General features: G+C 43.3%; 1 non-coding gene across 1 annotated transcript; it reads left to right on the top strand.

Annotated features, from left to right (window-relative positions):
• Positions 1-2749: 2749 nt before the first annotated feature.
• On the top strand, positions 2750-2858 carry LOC144715383 (small nucleolar RNA R71). Its single transcript, XR_013584610.1, has one exon. It is a non-coding gene; the product is annotated as a small nucleolar RNA R71 (small nucleolar RNA).
• Positions 2859-5547: the final 2689 nt, after the last annotated feature.

The raw sequence follows: 5547 nt of genomic DNA, 5'->3' as shown, positions 1-5547 counted from the left end.
GGATGATTTCGATCTTGGCCTTGTCCACTTCCAATCCACGGTTGCTTACCATGTGGCCCAGCACTACTCCCTCCTGCACCATGAATGAGATTTTTCCCAACTTAGGACAAGGTTGGACTCAATGCACCTCTTTAATACTTTTGTGAGGCTTAGGAGGCAGTTTTCAAAGGTAGATCCAAATACAGAAAAATCGTCCATAAAGATTTCTAAACACTCTCCCACCAAATCGAAGAAGAGTGCATTCATACATCGCTGAAATGTGGCGGGAGCATTACATAGCCCGAAGGGCATACGCCTAAAGGCGTATGTCCCTATAGGACTCGTGAAGGTCGTCTTCTCTTGGTCATCTGGATGAATACTCACTTGGTTGTATCCTGAATAACCATCTAGAAAACAGAAATATTGTTGCCCCGACAGTTTTTCTAGTATTTGATCCATGAAGGGTAGTGGATAATGATCTTTCTTGGTCGCTTTGTTTAATTTCCTATAGTCAATGCACACCCTTCATCCTGTGGTTAATCTCTTCTTCACCTCCTCCCCTTTTTCATTCACTTCTACTGTCACACCAGACTTCTTTGGAACCATGTGTACGGGACTCACCCACCTACTATCGGAGATAGCGTATATAATTCCTGCATTTAACCACTTTAAAATCTCTTTCTCAAGGACTTCTCTCATGTAAGGGTTGAGCCTTCTTTGATGCTCTCTACAAGGTCTAGATTCCTCGTCCAAAAATATCCTATGTTCACATATTGAAGATGGAATTCCTCTAATATCATCAAACGTCCAACTTATGGCGTTCTTATGCTCTCTAAGTACCTTGAGCAAGTCTCCTTCCTGTTTAGGAGTTAGTGATGAAGAAATGATTACAGGTAGGGTGTTCTTCTCATCTAGATATGCATATTTGAGGGATGAGGGTAAAGGTTTTAGTTCTAGGCCTACCTCCACTGAAGGGGAGTCCATGATCTCTTCATCTAGCTTTCTACCCTCTACATGTGAGACATATTCCTTTATCACTTCCTCCTCTCCTTCATCTTCTGTACACAGTTTTAATTCTTCATTGCTTCCTAAGGGGCACTTCATCATTTTTGATATGTCAATTTGAACTCTCTCTTTCCCAATCTTAAATTCTACTGTCCCCTTCTCCCAATGCATAATTGTTTTCGCCGTGACTAAGAATGGTCTTCCTAAGATTATAGGAGCTAAGCTAATGTTCCCCGATATCTTCACATCAGTCACTATAAAATCTACAGTTATTTCACAGTTCTCTACAGTAATCATGACATCAGTTAACCTTCCCTCAGGTTGCCTAATAGTTCCGTCAGCTAGGAGTAAGTCCATATGTATTTCCTCCAACTCTTCAAACCCACACTCCTCGTATAAGGCTGTTGGAATGATACTTATGCTTGCTCCCGTATCTAATAAAACTTTAGAAAATGTGTTTCCTCCTATTTCACATGTAATGAAAGGGGCTCCGGGATCTCTCATTTTGATAGGGATGGCATTCAAAATGCTAGAGCCATTCTCAGAAAGTTTAACTACTTCCCTAGGCTTCCTAGTGGTGCAAGCATCCTTAAGGTATTTCTTTAGGGAGGGTGCACACCTAAGCATGTCTTCTACAGTAACAGTCATGGTGGCTCTTTTAAAATTATCTAATAACCTATGTTCATAATCAAGGACAGGTTTTTTTCTATTCAAAGCTGAAGGGTAAGGAACATCTTGCCCACTTGTAGAAGGTAGAGGTTCTTCCGCGTAGGGAAGATCCTCTCCTTCTTCCTCTCTTAGCTCATTCCCCTTCCTAGAATTCTCTCCAGAATTCTGATAAGGGTCCTGAAGTTCCTTTCCATTTCTCAACTTTGAGATTGCCAGAACTTCAGGATCTTCTCCTTTCATCTCATCATGAGTGGAGTGTTGCACATGATGTAAGTTGCATGGGTTAATTACAGGTTTCGTGGGAAATTTATAAGATGCACAAGGGAGTTCTGTAATTATACCTTGGTGTTCAGAAGGTGCAGGCCTAAAGCTCTCCAACAGCTTCCTCACTTGTTCCAGGGATTCCAACATCTGCTTCGTCTGAAATTCCATCATGACCTGCATCCGCATCTCCATCTCCGCTCGCAACTTTTGGTTTTGCTTCTCTATCATATCTGAAATGATTGGGGTGAATGTAGAAAAATCAGGTTGGTTGTGAGAGGGAACCTGATACTGCTGCTGGGGCCTGGACTGGAACTGCTGTCTTTGTTGGAATGGAGGTTGAGCTGCCGGTTTACTCCCTTGGTGGAAGGTCTCTCCATTTTGAAAATTTGGCCTCTTTTGCCCTGCCCATGGTTGTTGCGGTTGGTTGAAGGCTTTCACCTCTTCTTCCATGGCTTGGCAGGCTCCGTCTTCATGTTCCCTGCTGAAACAGAGAGAGCAAATTTTGGCCTTAACGATGGGGGAGTTACCTAAGAAAACGTTCTTCAAGGGGGAGGTGAGCTTCTCCAATTTCTGGTTGGTTTCTCCTAAACCCGCTTGCAGCTCGCCCTCCTTAGCATTAACTTGCAGAACTCTTGCTCTCTTGGGCTGCAAGTTCCTCCCATTCTGACTTGCTCCAATCTCCTGCAGGTCAGTTTCTGCAACTCTCTCCAAAATATCAAACACTTCATCCTCATATGCGGTATAGAAAGTTCCCCCGGAGGCTAAGTTAACCTTATTTTTCATGAAATTTGATAAAGATTCATAGAAAATCTGGGCTAACTGACAATGTTCAATTCCATGATGAGGACATTTCCTCAGCAAGTCATTGAACCTCTCCCATGACTCACTAAAAGCCTCACCTTCATGGGGATGAAAGTTATGAATTTCTCTTCGGTAAAAATTAGTTTTGGAGAGAGGGTAAAATTTCTGCAGAAATTTTCCTTGCATCTCTTCCCAAGAGTTGAACGTGATTCCTAAATTGCGATACCATGAAAATGCTTTATCTTTTAAGGTAAGAGGAAAATATTTCATTTTCAAGATTTCCGTCGATAGTCCAGGAACGTTTTGAGAAGAACATCTAATATGAAAATCGTCGAGGAATTCTAAAGGATTCTGTGCAGGTAGTCCGTTAAATTCAGGTAAAGAGTTAATCAAAGCATTATCATATCTAAATAAAATACCTTCACCTATGTTCAGGTTGACATCGGTTTGTCGCAGGCTACCCGACAGTGTCGACCTGTCCAGCATTGTCCTCCTTCTCTCATTCTGCTGATGTCTCTCTTCTGCCATTGTTTCCAGCTGAATTTCAGGTTCCGTCACTGTAGAATCTGGAGTTGCGTCGCGTGCAACGTTCTTTGTAGATCTTTCACCAGCTCTTGAACGTGTCACTACCATAGAACTTCAGCAGAGAATTAGAAAGACAATAAGCTGAGGATTTCAAGCCCTGCAGCTTTAGGAGAAGGAGTTGAACATAACTGAAAACAAAGAAAAGATAATTCTACTGTAATACCGTACTCCCCGGCAACGGCGCCAGTTGATAAACTCAATTTTTAGGTGATTTTACTGGTTATTTATCAGTTGATGTGTATCAGGATTGAGCTTATACAACAAATTTATAAACCTCACAGCTTAGGGCGAGTGAGGGTCGATCCACTGGGAGACAGTAAAGGAAGTAGAGAATTTCTTTCCAGCAAATCAGTCTATTTAATTTTCTAACTCTCAGTGTTAATCTCTATAAAGAATTCTTCAGTCAAATTATAGAGATACTTTCCAGATATTGATTCAACTAATTCTTTAGTTAGATTGTTTCTAGTTAGGTTTATAAATAGCGTTCTTAAGGACTGGAATGGGCAGAACTGTCAGCAAGAATTTTCTTGTTGACGGTACTGCTTTTGTTCTTTGGGGCAAAAGAACAAACACCCTGCGCATAGGCGGCGCCCAGTGCGCAGGGGTATTCTCGCTCGCGGCAGCAGCTGCGCGCGGGAGTGGCCTGCGCGCGGCTGTGACTGCGCGCGGGCTTGTCCTGCACACGGCTATTGCTGCGCGCTGGCGCAGCCTGCGCGCGGGCGTAGCTTGTGCGCGGGATCCCTGCGCACGATGCTGCTCGCGCGTGGGGTTCTCACGCACGGGCGGCTATGTGCAGGTCGATCCTGCGCACAGAAACCTTGGCCGCCCCCGCTATGCTCTTCCTGCCTAAACGAAACTTGAGAGAATGCTATGTAGAGAATCGATTGAGCATTGTGGGTTGAAATGAGAATGAAATCAAACACCTAAGAGGGAAAAGAAAATGAACTCTAAATGACAAGAAAATCTTCGAATTAAAAACCAAACAACTCTGATTGGGAAATGCTGAAGAACCTTGCAAGATTCTTCAGCCCCAACTGAGATTGTCTAAGAGGGAGAAGAGTACAAACAACTTCGTGTCACCCCGTGTATGGCGAGTCGACGATCTTCTTGAGCAGGTATGCCTCAGTTTGCTCTCTCCCGGTTCTAATGCTCATCAGCCTTGGAGGGTCTGCAGAAAACCTTCTTCTCCAAGCCCTAGCTTCCTTAGAGAAAATTCTGGACAGCCCAAAGTGAACTCTCAAGAGAGTATTTATAGGTTTCTCTAAACACATGCCCAGGGGCATTTTCGGAATTTTCTTCTTCTTTGAGATTTCGCCAGCTCCTATTGATCCTTGACGTCCTCCTTGGTTTTCTTAACCTGTTTCTGAACTTACTAACCAAAAAATGTCAAATATAATCCACTTGATTCGAAGAATCGAGTGGGGTTAGTAATTTTATGAAATAATGCATATGCATGACAGCTCACATGAATTAACTAGATATTCTTGATGCTTTTAATGCTTAAAAGTCTAAATATTTGATGACTTATTGAGAGTCATCAGAAGCACAAACTAGGGGGTGGGGGCATATGCCCAAACCCATTGACGAGAAGAATGAAACAAACCCTAAACCAACAATGATACTTCCTTTTTCTTCTTAACCAGTCTATCCAGGGCGGTGCCTCCCCCCTTTCTTTGATAGCAATAGGAAGGGGGGGTGCCCTAATGGGCCTTCTTTAGGGGAAGAGTCTTAATGGGATCCCCCTCCTAAAGAGTCCTCCAAGGGAAAGAAGGCATGCATGGCCTCCCCTCCCTCAAAGGTGCAACAAAACAAAGAGTAAAATGCAAGCTCACTTGGGGGAGAGGGTTGTACACATGCAAGTGGGGCCTCCCCCAATGCCAAGGGGAATGGAATAAAACAAATGCCACGATGAGTACCTCCGTAAAACCGTAAAAACAACACGAACATGAACGATTCAGGTACGATTTTCAAACCTGGTAGTGAGACCTCGGGTTCTTCACGTAGGCTCGTGCGCTGCAATGTGGCCAACGACGAGTTGGGGCATGCCCAACAGGATGGTCCCCCATCAGTAGGATAAAATCAGAGTCTCCAACAGTTGAGGAGTAGTGTCCTACAAAGTGTAATTTAAAAAAACAATTATTCATCCTGTCGAATCCTTGGGTTCTGAAATTGTGTGATGTAAAATGAAGTCATTATAATTATTCCCTTTTGTCTTCTGGTTCTAGTATGAATCTGAGGTTTTAC

This window comes from Wolffia australiana, chromosome 18 (assembly GCF_029677425.1).
Source record: "Wolffia australiana isolate 7733 chromosome 18, ASM2967742v1".
NCBI lineage: Eukaryota > Viridiplantae > Streptophyta > Magnoliopsida > Alismatales > Araceae > Wolffia > Wolffia australiana.
Note: the sequence above shows the minus strand (reverse complement) of the source record. Positions and strands in the feature narration are given on the sequence as shown.